This window comes from Globicephala melas, chromosome X, assembly GCF_963455315.2.
Source record: "Globicephala melas chromosome X, mGloMel1.2, whole genome shotgun sequence".
Taxonomy (NCBI): Eukaryota; Metazoa; Chordata; class Mammalia; order Artiodactyla; family Delphinidae; genus Globicephala; species Globicephala melas.
Window position 1 is genome coordinate 66,076,597 of NC_083335.1, and position 23,013 is coordinate 66,099,609.

Sequence of the window (23,013 nt, forward strand, 5' to 3'; positions counted from 1 at the left end):
TCGGGCAAGGGCCGCTCAGCCCGCAACATCCCAGCTGGGTTGGTCCCCCGGGCCTCCGCCGCGGCTTTTCGGGCGCTCGGGAACTCGGCCGAGGCGCTAGCGGAGGGATGTCTTCCCAGCACCCACCGCGCCCTTCCGCCCACCTCGGGCATAGAGACACAAGAATCCCGGTGAATGTCCCAGACTAAGGCCCTAACCCCGCGAGGGTAAGGGAGAGTTTGCTCCCTACGGAGTGCGCGGCTCTCGGGAGACGGGAGGGGTGATCTGCCCTGCGGGCGGCTGGGCTCCCTGACGCAGTGCACGGCTGTTTCCAGCCTCAGCCCTCGGGGCCGGCCCCAGCGATCCCGGGAAGCTCTGCCTCCCCTAAGGGCCCGCGCGTCTAATGCACTAATCATGAGTTCGTGGTGTGGTTACCAAGCTACTTCGCTCCCCACCAGCGGGCGGGCAAGCGCCAAGCCCTTTCTACCCAGCATCTCATTAACCTTCTTGCTGGGTGAAAAGACTGCATGGCAGGTGAAAATGCAGCTCAGGGCTGTGACATGCCCAGGAACACAGTCATTAAGCACCTGAACGCGGGCTGAGCTGAGCGGGAGGGTAGAGGTGTCCCAAGTAGCTTGCCATGCCGTGAAAGGAATCGGCCATAATTCACAAATCACGGGGGCCATGCCAGTCAGCAAAGCAGGCATTGCTAGAGGAATAGAGCATTCCCTTATTGCCCGGAGGTGAGTATTTTTATCACCTGCTTTTTCCAAGCAGGAAGGCAGAGGCTCAACGAAATCAAGGCGTTTATTAGCCGAAGGTCCTGGGAAAAGTCAAGTACAAGGTGGAATTCAAGGCAAAGCCTCGTGCTCCCTGAGCTTCACCACAGGCGGCTGGGGCTTGGTGCTCCCCGGAAGAGGGACAGAGGAAGGAAAGGCAGGATGTGGCTGAGTTATCACAGTAGGCTTCCGGAGCACATAGTGGCCTAGATGGGCCTTGAATCTTGAGAAGGATTTTAACAGGCTGGGGGTGGAGGTTGGGTGTCCCTACCTAAGAAGGACAAAACAAAGAGGCATGGAAGGACTCTACTCATAGAAAGAGGTAAGTGAAAGCTAATCAGGCCAAAAAGTTAATATGTATGCTGCCTCTCCCAGGAAACGTTTGCATTTTAATAAAAATCCACAATGCTTCAGTCATGAGGAGTGACAAATCATGGACAGTATGGGCACTGGGGCTTAAGATTTGCTTTTTAGTCAGCGGTTTCACAGGACCAACTGTTGCCCTAGGGGAGCACTAGCCTTGGCTTCCATTTTCAGGGAACCTGATTAAGGCCCTGAAAAGGGCTATTTCCAACCCCAGAACCAAGAATAGACCCTGAAGTCTTGAAGCCCATCTCGGACTCCTACTGTCTAAATTCTGTTCTAGTTTGAATGTCTTTTTTAGAGCACTGGAGTGGGGGGTGTGATGACACTCACTGAGAAACTCTTGTGAGCCTAGTTGTTTAAGTTGTTTAAGTCTACAAAGCCATCAAGAGGCAGAACAGGAATCTTTGCTCATTTGTGTGAGCTTCAAATTATATGCTCCATCCAGGAAACAAGACTGCATAATTACCATCCCGCCATTCCAGAAACACATGCAGTACCTACCATTTTTTCCCTTTTTAAAAGGCATTTTATAATGGCTAGAGCACTGGCATCAAGAGACCTGGATTCTAATCATGGTTCTACCATTGCATACCTGGGTGATCCTAAGAAAGTTGTTTACCCTTTCTGAGGTTCAGTTTCTTTATCTGCAAGATGGAGTTAATACCCACTTCACAGTTATTAAATAGCATACTGAGAAGTATAGGCTTTATTTTGGAAATACAAGAGAGCCACTGAAGATTTTTGAGTAGCTAACTAATATTTTTAGTTCTGCCTTTTAGAAGAAAAACAAAACAAAACTGTGGTGCATTTTAGAAGAAAAACAAAACAAAACTGTGGTGACAGTATACTGTGGCTTGGAAAGATAAGAGGTAAGGAAACCAAACAATGAACCGGGTAAAAGAAAATTTCATGATCTGGAATAGGGCACTGACTGGGGATGAAGAAAAAGGATTGGCTCTGTGAACCATTGTTACGGTAGAGCTGACAAAAACAGATTTGGGTAGTGAGAGAAAAAGAAGAAGCAAAGATGATGCTGACATCTCTTGCTCAAGTGAAGGAAAGGATGGTCGTAGTGTTAGTGAGGATTGGGAATTAGGAGCCAAATCAGGTCTGAAGATGCCTGTGGCTGTCTCTTCTTCCAAACAATCCTGTCAATTACAACTTTAAAATACAGTTTTAATCATGACACTTCTCTGCTTTAAAAACTTTCAGTGATTCTCCATTTGACTGTTAAGTTTAAATTCCGCAACCAGGCATAAAAGGTCCTTTATGGTTTGGGACCAGCCTCATTTACTAAGAACCTTTATGTGCCAGGCTCTGTACTAAATACCAAGGACACAAAAAGACCTGGTACCTGTCTCTGAGGTACTCATATTCAACCTGTCTAGTTCCATTCTTTGACATTTTCTCCTTTCCCCTTTCTCCCATTCATGCCAGGCTCCAAACATACTGGATTATCCACCATTCCATGATGTATGGACACCTGCTGTTCTCTCATCCCTCACCACCCATTCTCCTCACTGTCTTCCAGTTGAGATTCTAATGCCTTTCCTGAATCTCCAGAGTGGGTTCAACAAAGCATATAGGAGGGTTAGTCTTGAACTGGGGAGATATGCCTCTTGCCTTTGTCATACCATTCAGTCATTCATTTTACAAATAGTTATTGAGCAACTACTGTGTGCCAGTCACCATGTCAAGCACTGGGAACATACAATTGTCCTTGTCCTCATGGAGTTTACATTCTAGTGGAAAATATTAATAATTATAACTACCATTTGTTGAATTTGACTCCACTAGACTGGGTGAAGACATTTTGAGATTGAGGAAAAGGGAAGAGAAGGATGTAAAGGATGAGACAACATTGAGAGTGAGGTGATAGAAGTAGGGCTAGGGTCTTGAGATGAATGAAGTTTTCTCTACAAATTTCTAGATCAGACTTGGTTGACAAACATCATCAGTAGTAACAAATCATTAGAGAGCACCTAGTATGTGTAGACTCATTCAGTTTGGCTCATGCTCACAAGTAAGTGATGTGTGGCCCCTGTAAACTCTTTAAATTATTGTACTTATCTGACTGTGGATCTTAGAAAACCCCAGTGAGGTCCTGGTTTACACTGCAAGTGAAAGAATGTGCTTTATTTCTGTCCCAAACAGAATAAGCGCACAATGGAACCATTCTAATTGCTTATGTTCTTGATTAATCATACAAGTGGTGAAGCAGAGCAGTGGTTCCTTAACCTGGTTACACATTAGAATCACCTAGAGACTTTTGTACAAGTTCTGCCTCCTGGGTCCCACTCCACACTTGCTGAATCAAAATATCTGGGGGTGGGAGCCAGGAATACATAGTTTTAACAAGGCTCCCAGTAATATTGATGCACTGCCAGGTTCTGAAACCACTAGACCAAAATAATAATAACCAAAAATTTGGATCTCAAAGACTCGTACAATTTCTCTAAAATTTCTCCCCAAACTTTGGGAACCAACATAAGGATGTTAACTTTTAATGTTGCCATGTAAGGGCATGTATCATCACTATCATATCATTAATGAAATGATGTTTTAACACTGAAATATAGAAAATGTAGAAAGGACATAGTCTTTTACTGAGGAAAGTCTTTCTCAAGAAAGGTCAGTTGGCAACAATTTTTCTCAACATTTCTCTGATGAAAATGTCACAGACTGCCATGGGTCTGCAGGTTAGTGCTTGGGACTCACTGGTCCAGATGACCTCTGAAAGCCTTTTATCCCTGATGTTCTCTATTTAGGTCAAATGTACTTCCTTGCTTTGGGCCTCTCCTATTTTTCGATAGAAGTCTCAAGCTAGAGTGGAACTTAATAGGTCATTCTCATCATCCCCCTGTCCTGCGCCTAAATCATCCTAACTACTTGAGAATGGATGACATATTGAGAACTTTCTCAAGAAGGTGGGTACATAATCTTTCCCTCATTTGCTCACTTTTCTTTATTAATGTCTATGAGGGTAACTAAGGAGTTCTGATGACACAGCAACACCTTAGATTGATTGTGAGAGCCAAGTGGGATTGATTGTGAAAAGGAGCCAGGATGCTTGTAGTGGCAAAAGAAATAGTGATGGCAAAAGAAGTCCAAAGGCAAAGAAGACTGAGGTTTTATTGTCCATAATCAGGAAAGAGTACTGATTTGGGGAAAGGAATTTGAATGTTGACACCTCCTGGTAGCCAAAGTGGAGGCATGGAAGGGAAAAGATATTGGATGTAGCCTGATTTCAATTTGAGCCAGGTGCATTAAAAACAAATCAATTGGCCATATGCATGGAGCCTGCTTCCTGACTGCCAAGGAAGCAATTCTGCTCAATCATTGGTCTATTATTAGAGCAGGCATAGAGGAGAAAAGATGACAGAAGCAACAGGAGCTTTATAGAACAAAATGAGATAGGACTTAACCCTCTGAGGGCTAGTACAGAACAGCAAAGCTTGAAGTGAGAGAAAGGGTGAAATGGATTGGTTTCCTGATCATATCCAATGGAGAAATAGAATGGGCTTTTTAAAGCCTTTTATTAATTAATTAATTTTTTCATTTATTCAAGAGATATTTATTGAGAGGCTACCATGTGCTAAACATTGTGCTAAACCTTGGCTAAAAGTTTCCTATCCTGAGAAGTGACACCTTTGTAGGGCTGGAACAGAGGTGTCTCAGGTATATGTTACAATGCAGTGTAAGGATGAACTTTGCCCTTTATATCTTGGTTTCTTGTCCTACACTGTGACCTCCTTGAGCATAGGGTCAGCATTATTTATTTTTATATCCTTAGCATTTAACACTGCCTGATACAAAGAAGGTACTATAAATAAATAAATAAATTTAACCACTTAGTGTAACAAAGCCCATAAACAATAGAGAAGAGGCTCATCTTTCAGATTTGTTGTGAGGATGGGAAATAAAATATGGAAAGCACCTGGCATAGCACCTGGCATGTAGTAGGTACTCAATAAATATTAACATGTAGTAAATGCTCAATAAATGTTAACAAGATGGTTTGCAGATTGCTTTCACTGGAAAAAGAAAACAACCTAGTATGTTCTTTGGCATTGGTTCAATTCCAAAATCTAGAGCACAGATGTCAGAGCTGGAAGGGACCTTCCACAAAATCCAATCTCATTACACAGATGGGAACACTGAAGCCTAAAGAGGGAATAGGACTTACTTAAGGTGATATATAAATTATCTAAGCTTTTCCTTCGAATTACCTCAAATACTTGTGAACAGCAATATGACATACATACATATAAGATAGGGATATCATTTTACAATCAACACAGGGAAAGGTTAAATCATTTACTCAAGGACCTATGATTCACACTGTGGCAGTCTGGCTCCAGGGTCTGTGATTTTTAACCACTAACACTTCTCTATCACAGCACTTATGAAATTATATTAAAATTACCCATTTAACATGTCTCCTCACTAGAACCTAAGCTCCTTGGGGATAAGAACAGTGTCTGACTTCCACTGTGTATAGGTATTCATTCACAAATATTTATTGAGCAACTATTATACAATCAGGAATTGCTAGCCTTAAGAGCAGGCCATATCTTTGAAGCCAGATTATCTAGCTCTGTGGGGCTGCTGGTTTTTATTTCCTTCCCTTTTCTAGTGTCTTGTTGAACATTTCAGCTTAGTCTCATCTGTTCTGTGGGGCATAAAGTTCTGGGCCAGGCTTGGGTCAGACTGTTAAAGGAGAATAATCAGAAACTTCAGGGGGAAAGTGAAGTGCCAGAGATATGATGAGATCTGGGAGTTCCTCTTCACATCAAGAGGCTTCTTCCATATGTTGATACATGCAGAAAGATAACTCCCCTAACACGAGGTCAGTGGTAGAGACACTAACTGCTGAAGAGAGTATAGGTGAGCCAAGTGAGGGAGACCTGGGGATGGGATGGGTTGGGGTTCAGGTTAGCAGCGGGAAGGCTGGGAGTAGACATAGTGTGTCTGCATCCTCAGACATTTCCTGGTCCACCTCTTTGGGGTGACTTCTCAGACTCCAAGATAGCCACAGACCTAAGGCCTTTAGGAACCCCAAGGCCCTTACACAGGAAATTTCTAGAGAGCAAGAGACAGAAGGATGAAACAGTGGTGAGTCTTAAGGCCGGAAGCAGGTATCAGCAGCTGAGTTAGAGGAGAGTGACTGGTATGCTCTGGTCCAGGGGCCAAGTTTCAAGTCTAACTTGCTGACCCTGCAGATAAAGAAAGCCAGTTAAAGAGGAGGGAAAAAATCATTCAGATGGAGCAAGGGCAAGAGTGCAAGGGGCCGGGGCAAGGGAGTTGGCTGGAAGGGAAGGACAAACAAGAAGCAGTTTATTTTTCTCCTTCAGTACATATATACACAGTTTCTTCTGTGCCTGATTAAACTCAGTTTTCTGAGGGCCTCTTCTTGGGTGGAAGAGGGGTCAAAGAAGGAGGAGTATATTTTGTTGAAACTTTCTGAGACCTGGAGGTACTGATCCACTTGCCCAAGGTCATGCTGTAAGTGGGACCAGAACCCTTCTCTCTTAACTCCTAATCACAGAACATTTTTCCATGCCACACTACCTCTTATCATGTCATTCAACTCCTTAAAAATCTGAGATGATTCCTCACTGCCTAAAAGGTAAAGTCCAGACTCCTGAGCTGCCACATGAGGCCCCTTCTTATCTGGGCTCTGTTCAACTCTCTGATTGGTTCCTGGGCCACTTCCCACAATGACATTTAAGCCCAAGCAGCACAGAGCTCTTTCCTTTCCCCCAAATGCCCTAGTTTCCTTTTTCTCAACTCACCCCCACCAAATTGAAATAATTTTACCATGAACACCTGTATACTCACCACTGGATTCTACAATTAACAATTTACTATATTTGCTTTATCACATATCTGTCCATCTATTCAGCTCTGTTGATCTATCAATCCATGTTATTTTTAATGCATTTCAAAGTAAATTGAAGACATTAGTATACATCTTTCCCTCAATATTTCTGCATGTATATTATTAATTAGAGTTCAATTTTCTTGCAGTTTTTTCCTTTTGAGGTAAAACTTACATATAGTGAAATACATAAATTTTAAGGAAACATTTGCTGAGTTTTGACAAATGTTAACCCAAACCCCTATCAAAATATAGAACATTACCATCACCCCACAGATTTCCCTCATGCCCCTTCCCAGTCAGACCCACCCCTACCTCATACTTGAGAGAACCACCATGGATTAGTTGTGTCTTTTCTAGAGATTCATATAAAAGGAATAATACAGTTTGCAGCCTTTTGAGCATGGCATCTTTCACAGCATAATGCTTTTGAGATTCAGCTGTGTTGTGCTGGGTAGTATTCCACGGTATTTGTATTGTATTTATATTGTATTCACCAGTTAATGGGCATCTGGGTTGTTTCTAGCTTGGGGCTGTTATGAATAAGGCTGCTATGAATATTTGTATACAAGTTTTTTCATGGACATATTTTAAGTTCTTTTGGGTACATACCTAGAAGTGGAAATGTCAGGTCATAGGGTAAGGTGTATGTTCAACTATATAAGATACAGCCAGAACTGTGTCAGAATAAGTTGTTCCATTTTACACTGCTGCCAGCAGTATATAAGAGTTCCACATCCTCACCAATATTTGGTATTTTCATTTAAAATTTTTTACTTTAGTCATTCTAGTGGATGTGTAGTGGTTTTAACTTGCAGTTCCCCGATGACTAATGACATTGAGTATATATTTTTTCATGTTCTTATAGGCCTTCTTTTGTGAAGTGTCTTTCAAATATTTTGTGCATTTTTTTAATGCCATGTTTATTTATTTATTTATTTATTATCATTATTATTTTTTTTATTTGCCGCACCGCATGGCTTGCAGAATCGTAGTTCCCCGACCAGGGATTGAACCTGGGCCACTGCAGTGAAAGCGCCAAGTCCTAACCCCTGGACTGCCAGGGAATTCCCTGTGCATTTTTAAATTAGGTTGTTCATTTTTTATTATTATTGAGTTGTAGGAGCTCTTTACATATCCTGAATACCAGTCCTTTGTCAGATATACGTTTTGCAAATTTTTAATTTGCAAAATTAATTAAAATTTTAATTTCAATACAGTCTAATTTAGCCACTTTTTTTCTTGTTTGGGTATTGCTTTCTGTGACTTAAATATGTGCCTACCTGCAAGTCATATTCTCCTATGTTTTCCTCTAAAAATTTTATGATTTCAGATATTACATTTAGACTTATAATCCATATCAAAGTAATTTTTGTGTGTGATGTAAAGTAAGAGTTGAGGTTTGTACTTTTCATATGGATATACTATTATTCTTATGCCATTTGAAAAGACTTCCATTTCCTCCATTGGATAGCTTTGGTTTCTTCTCTTTTTATTGTTAGCTCTTCTATCTAGAAAAGTGAATGTGTGCATATCATTGGATTTTCACAAATGGGACACTCCCATTAAACCATATCCCAGCAATCTTGTCATTACCAGCATCCCAGATGCCCCCTTTGTGCCTACTTAGAGTTAAAACCTGTCCTTCTGCTGTGGTGGTAACCACTATCCTGATGTCTAATAGCATAGATTACTTTTGCCTATTTTTTATACTTTATATAAATGGAATTGTGTGCTCTTTTGTGTCTGGCTTCTTTCCCTTAATTTTATGCTTCTGAGAGTCATCCATTTTGTGTACAGCAATAGTTCATTCATTTTCATTGCTGCATATTATTTTATTGAATGAATACACTACATGGACATGGACATTTGGGTTGTTTCCAGTGTTTGACTATAATGAATGGTGTTGCACATATGTATGCAATTCCATTAGATGTATACTTAGGAAGTGGAACTACTAGCTCATAAGGCATGCATGTCTTTACATTTTAGTAGATGCTGCCAAACAGTTTCTGAAGTGATTATTTCTATATATATTCTCACTAGTAGTTGCTCCACATCCTTGACAACACTTGGTATTGTTAATCTTTGTCATTTTATTTATTCTGGTGTAAATGACATTGTGGTTTTTATTTTATTTCCCTGATTAAATGAGTACCTTTTAATACATGTATCAAACATTTATTTGTCCTCTTGGAATTGTCATCTTTTTACTTGTGACCATTCTGGTGGGTGATTTACTTCCCTTTATACTTACTAAGAATATATTCTACCTTTAAGATCCAGCTCAAATGTCACCTTTTTGATGAAGCTTTCCCCATATTATAGGCCTTATAAATGTTCCCTCAGAATTCTCATAGCATTTTGCACTCAATTATAATATTTCACTTTTATTGTGTATCTATTTTCACCCTTTACTGGGTTAAACTGGGGCAACTCCAGATTTGCATCATGGGCCTATCTTTTTGTAATTACCTCCGTTACTAAGCTAGGAGCTCTTCAAGGACAGAAACTCCACCTTGTTTAATTCTGTACACCCTCTTTCATTCGCTGTCCCCACACTTACAGAGTGACAAGCACATAGTAGGTACTCAATAAACATTTGTTGAATTAAATGCATGTTATGGAATATATGACACATTACTTTGGATCTACACACGGCCTCAACAAATGGCTGATATTGTTGAGTTAATGCTAAAATAGATTTTATATGGAAAGCATTAAATCTAGTGATTGAAAGCTCTTCCATAGCCCTGAGACTCAGAACTAAACCTTGGATTCAGTTTCCTAGGCCAGAGGGACAGGGGCTATTTTTCTTAGGTCCCTGCCATGCTCCTAGAATGTCAGTTCCTTGGGAGCAGCGACTTTTATCTCCAGTATCTAGAAGAATGCCTAGACATAGTAGATGTTTAATAATTGGTTGTCACGTGAATAATAAAGTCAACAAAGTGGCCTGAGCCTCCACCCTCTATCCCATCCTGCCCTGATGTTTAAAATACTGTATTAGTGGCAGCTTCCTTCAAGTTATGCTCTTTCAAAATACCAATCCCCAAAGAGAGATGACTCATTCAACCTTTCACTTGTACATTGTGATTGACTGTTCACAAAGCAACTTGATGTTCAGTATCCCTTTTGATCTGTACAGTAATTTTCTGAGAGGTAAGCGGGTCAGGGATTATCATGCCTGTTTTGCAAAGAGGAAACTGAGGTAAAACAGAGAGGTGAAATTATTTTGTTCCAAGTAACACAACTAGTAAGTGAAAAAGCCAAGACTTGAACCCATGTTTTCTTATCTCCATCCAGAAATTTTCCCACCACAAATGAATTTATTGGATTGGTGAAAACTGGGGTACTTGAGATCCCTGGGGATGTGAATGAAGTGAGAAGGAGCCAGGGAGAAAACTACAAACAGAGACAAGGATCCTGAAGGGAGAAGTGGGCAGAGACAGTTGAAGATGAGTCTGGTGCTATGGCTGGTCTGTCCTCTCCCTATGCATTGCCTCAGGAGCCCCAGTTTTAGCAGGGCGGCTAAGCCTGATACCTATATCAGTAGAGCTCCCTCAAGGTGAACACTTTCCTGGTTGTGAGGAATCCAATCCAGCGGGCAGTTATGAAAGAAACAGTATTTTGGGCCCTCTTCCTATTAGAAGATTTCATTTTAAGGGTTTGGAGCTTTTGGGGGTATTTGGGGGAGCAGAGATGATAGTAAAAGTGGCCTTCAAGGCCCTGCCAGCCAATCAGCAACAAAATCCCTATGTCCAGGTTTCTGGGGAAGCAGCGCATGTGTGAAGGGGGTGGGAGTGGGTCCCCAGCTTCTCATCCAACTACGGAAACCAAATAGAGGTACCAGAATCAGATACTACTAATCAGTTACAGACCTATTTCCAACACTTCCTTTTTGAAGTGCTCCATTAACAAGTCTGGGCAGGGGAGGAGATTGGGAGGAGCCACAGCCCAGCACTCAGTACTTTTGGAGTTGAGTTTTCTGGTCACATTCAATTTGTTCATTCCCGTTTGGAGGGTGGGTTCTGTGTTTGCAAAGGCTATGAAGGAGTAGGCAAAAGGAAGGGACATTGGTGACAAATGTCAGTGGTTAAAAAAAAAAGCAAAAGACTGTATGGCCATGGCCTTGCAACTCCATACTTTGAAGGGTATTTAGTACCTATCAGTCCCCATGGTTGAGAGAAGAGAAGATCGAACCTTTGGACTAGGGCTGCTGAACTTGGGTAGGCCAGGGCTTGTGCCCACTCTCCTCCCCCTCCCCACTTTCATCAAGCCTTTCTCTGTGCTCTTGCAGCACCCTGTGCTCCCTGACCCAGCAGTCTAATCAGCTGTTTACTGAGATGTTTCACCCACTGGAATATAAGCTTTTTGTATTCTCAGGCACATGATAGGTGCTCTATAATTTCATGTTGTGTGTATGAGCAAATGAGACCAGGCTTTGGAAGATGGGGCCTCACAGGCACTTGACCCAGAGAGACATGGGAAATCATTGTACCCCACACCTGCCTTGGCCCTCCTGAGTCATAGATTCTGTACCAGTCCCAATTCAGTATGCAAATAGTATTTCTTCTCCTTCCTTTCCATCCTTCTTCCCTTCCTTCCTATGGGAGAGTCTGGATAGTGGAAGGGCTTCCTAATACCCTTGGAATATGGTACAGTGAAAGGAGAAAAGGCCTGGAAGTCAGTAGACTTGGGTTTAAGTCCCGGCTCTGTCACTGTCACTGAGTGACCTTGGATAAGTCCCTTGCCCTTTCTGGGTCTTTTACTGTCTTTACCTGACAATAGAATGAACTAGGATAAGTACTTTCCCAGCTGTGCTCTTTGGTGCCATAAGGTCATTTCCTGAAGTGTAATACAAGGACATGAGACAATTTTAAGTGCTACCAGAAATAAATCTTAAATTTCAATAGTCATGGATGTATTTTAATATGAATTAGAAAAAATATGCTTAGGACATTAAATTTATGATATTACATAGGATGAGGCTGAATTTATTTAAGAAAAAAGTGAGTCAATTTAAAGAAACATATTAAATAAATATTATCACACTGGCTGGTAGATAAGGTAAAATTATATAGGTGCTCTGAGTAGGATGGAAAGTTGGACCACGCTGCCCTAGAATTCTGAGGTATCTCTTCAGGCCATGATTGAGCCCAGGGCCTCCCACTGTCAACCATCACCACTACCCTTTAACCAAAAGAGTTGCATCTTTAAGTTGAAGAAAAAACAAAAACAAATCTCCAAACCCCCAAACCCTGGCCTAGGTAATCCCCAAGGGTCCCCCAGTGCTGACATTCTAACACTCTAAATCACAACAGCCACACTTGGACATTCTCCTGGCCCGAGGAGTAACTTGATGACTATGTCTGAATCACGTGATTTGAAAAGCTGCCTACTTTCCTGCAGTGCACTTCAGGCTCCAGGGCAAAGTTATGGGAAGAAAGTTGGAAGCTGCCATTCAAAATTAGCTTTGGGGGGTGGGGCATGGTGGTTGTGGTAATAGTCTCCAAAACCCAGCTGCCCCCTGGTGGCCATAGGATAAGCATCAATGTGTATGGATAAAGAGTTCCTTTTGGCCTGGATTGGCATCCATTCAGAGCAGATAGTTCCAGAGCACAGTGATTTTCAATAAGCCTCAGAGACTGTGGAGGATGGTGGAGTAGGGGTGGGAGTGGAGTAAGAATGAACCTGAGAAGTCTTTATAGCTCTGGCCATTACACCTGAGTTGGCTATATACCTTCTTCAGCCCAAGAGCAGAATGATAGAAAAAGGCTCACTAAACCCTGGACCTAACCCAACATTCAGACCAGTTTGCTTGACTCCCAAGTCCATCTCAAGAAGGGACTATTGGTGGTTGACCAGGCTCATCTTCCCATCCTGACATGTAATCTCAGAAGCAGCTTCCCTATCAAAGAACCGCTTGCTACTTCCACAGCACCAAGAGAGGCCTGGGAAGGATTTAATACTTTGCCCCATAATTTCCATCAGTTCTCGTGTGTCCATGATATTAACAACTGGTGTTTTCGCAAATTTATGCAATGTGCTTTGCAAACACAGCCTAAGAAAAGTTCTCTATTTCTCTAGTCTGCTTCTCTAACCAGTTCCCTCTGCCACCCTTAAAAACTGCCTGTTGGAAATTCTAGAGCCACTTCAGCCTTTGGACTGCATGTAGCACTCATGACTAGCAGAGCACAGTGTTTTAAGAATTAGGATAGATCAGTCAGTGAAAATTACAGAATAGGGAACTCCAGGTATACAACCCTCCCGAAAAGCAGCTAATGAGCTAGAAAAACTGTCAGAATTAGCTATGGAAAAACTCTGGAATCTAGTCAAGAACTTACAACAAGGGTACTTATAACACCAAGATTTATTAAAGAAAGAAGATGTTGCTTTATGGTAAGAGAGTGCTTTGGTGTTTTAAATCATCCACTTACCATCCCCCACACTCCAGATCAGCAGCAGCTGTGAGGACAGTAGCAGGCACAACTGGTGCAAGTTGCCAGTGCCAAAAGGAGCAATATGGACCTTACCCTTAAAGAATTGTGTTATGGGTCTCAACCTTCCTGGAGCCTCCCTCAAGAACTGGTACAAAGGTTTCTTTTTATTTTGCTTGACTCAAAGTGTCCACTGGAGTCAGGTGGCTTCCAGGGAGGCTATTGCCAAAAGCATTTAAATATACAGGTATTGGCCACAGCACCCTGAGGCAAAGGACAACACTTGAGACAAGCAATAGACACATCTAGAAGCCTGGGAAGGAAGAGAATGGGCAGGAGATATGTGAGAATAAGGACTATCAAAAGCTTTTATGTATACTGGGGAATCAAAAACCCATATACATAACAAGGACAGGACACATGCTTGAAGAGGCCTGAGAAGACCCTAAGTTTTCATCTCTGGCTGGTCTTCAGGATTGACACATGTAGGAAGTGGAAGCTAAGGCAGAGTCGTAAGTGACCCAGCTAAGCATTGAAGGAGTGCCCCAGCACTGAACCAATAGGCAGAGGTTGGGAGAGTATTTTTATCCTTCTTTTTTTCCTTCTATTTTGCATTTCTTGGCTCCAGGCGTTTAGGCTAAGTCTGTCAAAACAACAGCTGACCATTAAGCTAACAGAACACAGACTTCAGTGGGCACACTAAACAAAGGATATAGACTTCATACAGATAGTTTAGAAAAGTCACAATACAACCAAACAACAACCCACTATAGTCAGCAGAAACAAACCCTGAAGAGGAGGCAGAATCTGGTTTCCAGAGTTGTCACATTATAATATTCAAAATGTCCAATTTTCAATTAAAAATAGAGACATGCAAAGAAACAGGAAAATATGGTCCATTCACAGGAAAAAAGAAATGAGTAGAAATTGTCCATAAAGAAGCTCAGGGATTCAACTTACTATACAAAGACTTTAAATGTATGGGTATAATATGCTCAAAGAAATAAAGGAAACCATAAACAAAGAACTAAAGGAAACCAGGAGAGTGATATCAAACCAAATAAGGAATACCAATGAAGAGGGAGAAATTATAAAAAGGAATAAAATACAATTTCCAGAGCTGAGAAGTACAATCATTGAGAGGAGTTCAACAGCAGATTTAAGCAGTTAGAAGAAAGAATCAATGAGTGTGATTATAGTCAACTGAGATTATATAGTCTTGTGAGTAGAAAGAGAAAAGAATGAAGAAAAAAGAGTAGAGCCTAAGACACCTATGGGATAACATCAAAAGTACTATGTGCATAATGGGATTCCCAGAAGGAGAGAACAGAGAGAAAGGACAGAAAGCACATTTGAAAACATAATGACCATGAACTTCCAAAATTTGAGAAAAGAAATGACTCTATACATCCAAGCTCAATCAACTCCAAGAAGTGTAAAATTAAAGAGATCCACACTGAAACACATATTCAAAGTGATCAAAGGCAAAAAAAAAAGGCAGCAAGAGAGAAGTGACTGAACATGTCCAAGGGATCCCCAATAAGATTAACAGCTAAATTCTTTTTTTTACATCTTTATTGCAGTATAATTGTTTAAAATTGTGTGCTAGTTTCTGCTTTATAAAAAGTGAATCAGTTATGCATATACATATGTTCCCATATCTCTTCCCTCTTGCGTCTCCCTCCCTCCCACCCTCCCTATCCCACCCCTCTAGGTGGTCACAAAGCACCGAGCTGATCTCCCTGTGCTATGCGGCTGCTTCCCACTAGCTATCTATTATGCGTTTGGTAATGTATATATGTCCATGCCACTCTCTTGCTTTGTCACAGCTTACCCTTCCCCCTCCCCATGTCCTCAAGTCCATTGTCTAGTAGGTCTGTATCTTTATTCCTGTCTTACCCCTAGGTTCTTCATGACATTTTTTTTCTGAAATTTCATATATATGTGTTAGGAATGGTATTTGTTTTTCTCTTTCTGACTTACTTCACTCTGTATGACAGACGCTAGGTCCATTCACCTCATTACAAATAGCTCAATTTCGTTTCTTTTTATGGCTGAGTAATATTCCATTGTATATATGTGCCACATCTTCTTTATCCATTCATCTGATGATGGACACTTACATTGTTTCCATCTCCTGGCTATTGTAAATAGAGCTGCGATGAACATTTTGGTACATGACTCTTTTTGAATTATGGTTTTCTCAGGGTATATGCCCAGTAGTGGGATTGCTGGGTCATATGGTAGTTCTATTTGTAGTTTTTTGTTTTTTTGTTTTTTGGGGTTTTTTTTGCAGTACACGGGCCTCTCACTGCTGTGGCCTCTCCTGTTGCGGAGCACAGGCTCCGGACGCGCATGCTCAGCAGCCATGGCTCACGGGCCCAGCCACTCCGCAGCATGTGGGATCTTCCCGGACCGGGGAACAAACCTGTGTCCCCTGCATTGGCAGGCGGACTCTCAACCACTGCACCACCAGGGAAGCCCTATTTGTAGTCTTTTAAGGAACCTCCATACTGTTCTCCATAGTGGCTGTACCAATTCATAGTCCCACCAGAAGTGCAAGAGTGTTCCCTTTTCTCCACACCCTCTCCAGCATTTATTGTTTCTAGATTTTTTGATGATGGCCATTCTGACTGGTTTGAGATGATATCTCTTTGTAGTTTTGATTTGCATTTCTCTAACGATTAATGACGTTGAGCATTCTTTCATCTGTTTGTTGGCAGTCTATATATCTTTTTTTTTTAACATCTTTATTGGGGTATAACTGCTTTACAATGGTGTGTTAGTTTCTCCTTTATAACAAAGTGAATCAGTTATACATATACATATGTTCCCATATGTCCTCCCTCTTGCGTCTCGCTCCCTCCCACCCTCCCTATCCCACCCCTCCAGGCTGTCACAAAGCACCGAGCCAATATCCCTGTGCCATGCGGCTGCTCCCCCCACTAGCTATCTACCTTACTACGTTTGTTAGTGTGTATATGTCCATGACTCTCTCTCGCCCTGTCACAGCTCACCCTTCCCCCTCCCCATATCCTCAAGTCTGTTCTCCAGTAGGTCTGCGTCTTTATTACTGTCTTACCCCTAGGTTCTTCATGGCATTTTTTTCCTTAAATTCCATATATATGTGTTAGCATACGGTATTTGTCTTTTTCTTTCTGACTTCACTCTGTATGACAGACTCTAGGTCTATCCACCTCATTACAAATAGCTCAATTTCATTTCTTTTTAAGGCTGAGTAATATTCCATTGTATATACGTGCCACATCTTCTTTATCCATTCATCTGATGATGGGCACTTAGGTTGTTTCCATCTCCGGGCTATTGTAAATAGAGCTGCAATGAACATTTTGGTACATGACTCTTTTTGAATTTTGGTTTTCTCAGGGTATATGCCCAGTAGTGGGATTGCTTGGTCATATGGTAGTTCTATTTGTAGTTTTTTAAGGAACCTCCATACTGTTCTCCATAGTGGCTGTACCAATTCACATTCCCACCAGACGTGTAAGAGTGTTCCCTTTTCTCCACACCCTCTCCAGCATTTATTGTTTCTAGATTTTTTGATGATGGCCATTCTGACTGGTTTGAGATGATATCTCATTGTAGTTTTGATTTGCATTTCTCTAACGATTAATGACGTTGAGCATTCTTTCATCTGTTTGTTGGCAGTCTATATATCTTCTTTGGAGAAATGTCTATTTAGGTCTTCTGCCCATTTCTTGATTGGGCTGTTTGTTTTCTTCTTATTGAGCTGCATGAGCTGCTTATAAATTTTGGCGGTTAATCCTTTGTCGGTTGCTCCATTTGCAAATATTTTCTCCCATTCTCAGGGTTTTCTTTTGGTCTTCTTTATGGTTTTCTTTGCTGTGCAAAAGCTTTGAAGTTTCATTAGGTCCCATTTGTTTATATTTGTTTTTATTTCCATTTCTCTGGAAGGTGGGTCAAAAAGGATCTTGCTGTGATTTATGTCATAGAGTATTCTGCCTATGTTTTCCTCTAAGAATTGGATAGTTTCTGGCTTTACATTTAGGTCTTTAATCCATTTTGAGCTTATTTTTGTGTATGGTGTTAGGGAGTGATCTAATCTCGTACTTTTACATATACCTGTCCAGTTTTCCCAGCACCACTTATTGAAGAGGCTGTCCTTTCTCCACTGTACTTTCCTGCCTCCTTTATCAAAGATAAGGTGACCATATGTGCGTGGGTTTATCTCTGGGCTTTCTATCCTGTTCCATTGATCTATCTTTCTGTTTTTGTGCCAGTACCATACTGTCTTGATTACTGTAGCTTTGTAGTATAGTCTGAAGTCAGGGAACCTGATTCCTCCAGCCCCATTTTTTGTTCTGAAGATTGCTTTGGCTATTCGGGGTCTTTTGTGTTTCCATACAAATTGTGAAATTTTTTGTTCTACTTCTGTGAAAAATGCCAGTGGTAGTTTGATAGGGATTGCATTGAATCTGTAGATTGCTTTGGGTAGTAGAGTCATTTTCACAATGTTGATTCTTCCAATCCAAGAACATAGTATATCTCTCCATCTATTTGTATCATCTTTCATTCTTTCATCAGTGTCTTATAATTTTCTGCATACAGGTCTTTTGTCTCCTTAGGTAGGTTTATTCCTAGATATTTTATTCTTTTTGTTGCAGTGGTAAATGGGAGTGTTTTCTTGATTTCACTTTCAGATTTTTCATCATTAGTACATAGGAATGCCAGAGATTTCTGTGCATTAATTTTGTATCCTGCTACTTTACCAAAGTCATTGATTAGCTCTAGTAGTTTTCTGGTAGCATCTTTAGGATTCTCTTTGTAGAGTATCATGTTATCTGCAAACAGTGACAGCTTTACTTCTTCTTTTCCAATTTGGATTCCTTTTATTTCCTTTTCTTCTCTAATTGCTGTGGCTAAAACTTCCAAAACTATGTTGAATAAGAGTGGTGAGAGTGGGCAACTTTGTCTTGTTCCTAATCTTAGTGGAAATGCTTATAGTTTTTCACCATTGTGGATGATGTTGGCTGTGGGGTGGTAATATATGGCCTTTATTATGTTGAGGAAAGTTCTCTCTATGCCTATTTTCTGCAGGGTTTTTATCATAAATGGGTGTTGAATTTTGTCGAAAGCTTTCTCTGCATCTATTGAGATGATCGTATGGTTTTTCTCCTACAATTTGTTAATATGTTGTATCACGTTCATTTATTTGCATATATTGAAGACTTCTTGCAATCCTGGAATAAACCCCTCTTGATCGTGTTGTATGATCCTTTTAATGTGCTGTTGGATTCTGTTTGCTAGTATTTTGTTGAGGATTTTTGCATCTATGTTCATCAGTGATATTGGCCTGTAGTTTTGTTTCTTTGTGACATCCTTGTCTGGTTTTGGTATCAGGGTGATGGTGGCCTCGTTGAATGAGTTTTGGAGTGTTCCTCCCTCTGCTATATTTTGGAAGAGTTTGAGAAGGATAGGTGTTAGCTCTTCTCTAAATGTTTGATAGAATTCGCCTGTGAAGCCATCTAGTCCTGGGCTTTTGTCTGTTGGAAGATTTTTAATCACAGTTTCAATTTCAGTGCTTGTGATTGGTCTGTTCATATTTTTCTATTTCTTCCTGATTCAGTCTTGGCAGGTTGTGCGTTTCTAAGAATTTTTCCATTTCTTCCAGGTTGTCCATTTTATTGGCATAGAGTTGCTTGTAGTAATCTCTCATGATCTTTTGTATTTCTGCAGTGTCAGTTGTTACTTCTTCTTTTTCATTTCTAATTCTATTGATTTGAGTTTTCTCCCGTTTTTTCTTGATGAGTCTGGCTAATGGTTGATCAAGTTTGTTTATCTTCTCAAAGAACCAGCTTTTAGTTTTATTCATCTTTCCTATTGTTTCCTTCATTTCTTTTTCATTTATTTCTGATCTGATCTTTATTATTTCTTTCCTTCTGCTAACTTTGGGGTTTTTTTGTTCATCACTCTCTAATTGCTTTAGGTACAAGGTTAGGTTGTTTATTAGAGATGTTTCCTGTTTCTTAAGGTAGGATTTTATTGCTATAAACTTCCTTCTTAGAACTGCTTTTGCTGCATCCCATAGGTTTTGGGTCGTCGTGTCTCCATGGTCATTTGTTTCTAGGTATTTTTTGATTTCTTCAGTGATCACTTCGTTATTAAGTAGTGTATTGTTTAGCCTCCATGTGTTTGTATTTTTTACAGATCATTTCCTGTAATTGATATCTAGTCTCATAGCACTGTGGTCAGAAAGTTACTTGATACCATTTCAATTTTCTTAAATTTACTGAGGCTTGATTTGTGACACAAGATATGATCTATCCTGGAGAATGTTCCATGAGCACTTGAGAAAATTGTGTATTCTGTTGTTTTTGGATGGAATGTCCTGTAAATATCAATTAAGTCCATCTTGTTTAATGTATCATTTAAAGCTTGTGTTTCCTTATTTATTTTCATTTTGGATGATCTGTCCATTGGTGAAAGTGGGGTGTTAAAATCCCCTAATATGAATGTGTTACTGTTGATTTCCCCTTTTCTGGCTGTTAGTGTTTACCTTATGTATTGAGGTTGTCCTAGTTGGGTGCATAAATATTTCCAATTGTTATATCTTCTTTTTGGATCGATCCCTTGATCATTATGTAGTGTCCTTCTTTGTCTCTTCTAATAGTCTTTATTTTAAAGTCTATTTTCTCTGATATCAGAATTGCGACTCCAGCTTTCTTTTGGTTTGCATTTGTATGGAATATCTTTTTCCATCCCCTCACTTTCAGTCTGTATGTGTCTCTAGGTCTGAAGTGTGTCTCTTGTAGACAGCACATATATGGGTCTTCTTTTTGTATCCATTCAGCCAGTCTGTTTTTTTGGTTGGAGCATTTAATTCATTTACATTTAAGGTAATTATCGATATGTATGTTCCTATTCCCATTTTCTTAATTGTTTTTGGTTTGTTATTGTAGGTCTTTTCCTTCTCTTGTGTTTCTTGCCTAGAGAAGGTCCTTTAGCATTTGTTGTACAGCTGGTTTGGTGGTGCTGAACTCTCTCAGCTTTTGGTTGTCTGTAAAGGTTTTAATTTCTCCATCAAATCTGAATGCGATCCTTGCTGGGTAGAGTAATCTTGGTTGTAGGTTGTTCTGCTTCATCACTTTAAATATGTCCTGCCAGTCACTTCTGGCTTGCACAGTTTCTGCTGGAAGATCAGCTGTTAACCTTATGGGGATTCCCTTGTGTGTTATTTGTTGTTTTTCCCTTGCTGCTTTTAATATGTTTTCTTTGTATTTAATTTTTGACAGTTTGATTAATATGTGTCTTGGTGTGTTTCTCCTTAGATTTATCCAGAATGGGACTCTCTGTGCTTCCTGGACTTGATTAACTATTTCCTTTCCCATATTAGGGAAGTTTTCAGCTATAATCTCTTGAAATATTTTCTCAGTCACTTTCTTTTTCTCTTCTTCTTCTGGAACCCCTATAATTCGAATGTTGGTGCGTTTAATGTTGTCTCAGAGGTCTCTGAGACTGTCCTCAGTTCTTTTCATTCTTTTTTCTTTATTCTGCTCTGCAGTAGTTATTTCCACTATTTTATCTTCCAGGTCACTTATCCGTTTCTCTCTCTCAGTTATTCTGCTATTGATCCCATCTAGAGTATTTTTAATTTCATTTATTGTTTTGTTCATTGTTGCTTGTTTCATCTTTAGTTCTCCTAGGTCCTTGTTAAATGTTTCTTGCATTTTCTCTATTCTATTTCCAAGATTTTGGATCATCTTTACTATTATTATTCTGAATTCTTTTTCAGGTAGACTGCCTATTTCCACTTCATGTGTTAGGTCTGGTGGGTTTTTATCTTGTTCCTTCATCTGCTGTGAGTTTTTCTGTCTTCTTATTTTGCTTATCTTACTGTGTCTCCTTTTTGCAGGCTGCAGGTTTGTAGTTCCCATTGTTTTTGGTGTCTGTCCCCAGTGGCTAAAGTTGTTTCAGTGGGTTGTGACGGCTTCCTCGTGGAGGGGACTAGTGCCTGTGTTCTAGTGGACGAGGCTGGATCTTGTCTTTCTGGTGGGCAGGTCCACATCTGGTGGTGTGTTTTGGGGTGTCTGTGGACTTATTATGATTTTATGCAGCCTCTCTGCTAATGGGTGGTGTTGTGTTCCTGTCTTGCTAGTTGTTTGGCATAGGATGTCCAGCACTGTAGCTTGCTGGTCATTGAGTGAAGCTGAGTGCTGGTGTTGAGATGGAGATCTCTGGGAGATTTTTGCCATTTGGTATTATGTGGAGCTGGTAGGTCTCTTGTGGACCAGTGTCCTGAAGTTGGCTCTCCCACCTCAGAGGCACAGCACTGACTCCTGGCTGCAGCACCAAGAGCCTTTCATCCACACAGCTTAGAATAAAAGGGAGAACAAGTAGAAAGAAGAAAGAATGAAAGAAAGAAAGAAAGGAAGGAAGGAAGGAAAGAAAGAAAGAGGAAGGAGGATAAAATAAAGTTAAGTAAGATAAAATAAAATAAAGTTATTAAAATAAAAAATAATTATTAAGAAAAACAGTTTTTTAAGAAAAAAAAAAAGGAAGGGTAGAACCCTAGGACAAATGGTGACAGCAAAGCTGTATAGACAAAACCTGAAACAGAAGCATACACATACACACTCACAAAAAGAGGAAAAGGGGAAAAAATCATAAATCTTGCTCTCAAAGTCCACCTCCTCAATTTGGGATGATTCGTTGTCTATTCATGTATTGCACAGATGCAGGGTACATCAAGTTGATTGTGGAGTTTTTTTTTTTTTTTTTTTTTTGGTGGTACGCAGGCCTCTCACTGTTGTGGCCTCTCCCGTTGTGGAGCACAGGCTCCGGACGCACAGGCTCAGTGGCCATGGCTCACGGGCCCAGTCGCTCTGCGGCATGTGGGATCTTCCCGGACCGGGGCACGAACCCATGTCCCCCGCATCAGCAGGCGGACTCTCAACCACTGTGCCACCAGGGAAGCCCCTGATTGTGCAGATTTGATCCGCTGCTCCTGAGGCTGCTGGGAGAGATTTCCCTTTCTCTTCTTTGTTCGCACAGCTCCGGGAGCTCAGCTTTGGATTTGGCTCTGCCTCTACGTGTAGGTCGCCAGAGGGCGTCTGTTCTTCGCTCAGACAGGATGGGGTTAAAGGAGCAGCTGCTTCGGGGGCTCTGGCTCACTCAGGACGGGGGGAGGGAGGGGTGCGGATGCAGGGCGAGCCTGCAGCAGTAGAGGCCGGCAGGACGTTGCATCAGCCTGAGGCGTGCCGTGCGTTCTCCCGGGGAAGTTGTCCCTGGATCCCAGGACCCTGGCAGTGGCGGTCTGGACAGGCTCCCCGGAAGGGAGGTGTGGATAGTGACCTGTGCTCGCACACAGGCTTCTTGGTGGCAGCAGCAGCAGCCTTAGCATCTCATGCCCGTCTCTGGAGTCTGCGCTGTTAGCTGCGGCTCACGCCCATCTCTGGAGCTCCTTTAAGCAGTGCTCTTAATCACCTCTCCTCGCGCACCAGGAAACAAACAGGGAAGAAAAAGTCTCTTGCCTCTTCAGCAGGTGCAGACTTTTCCCCGGACTCCCTCCCGGCTCGCCGTGGTGCACTAA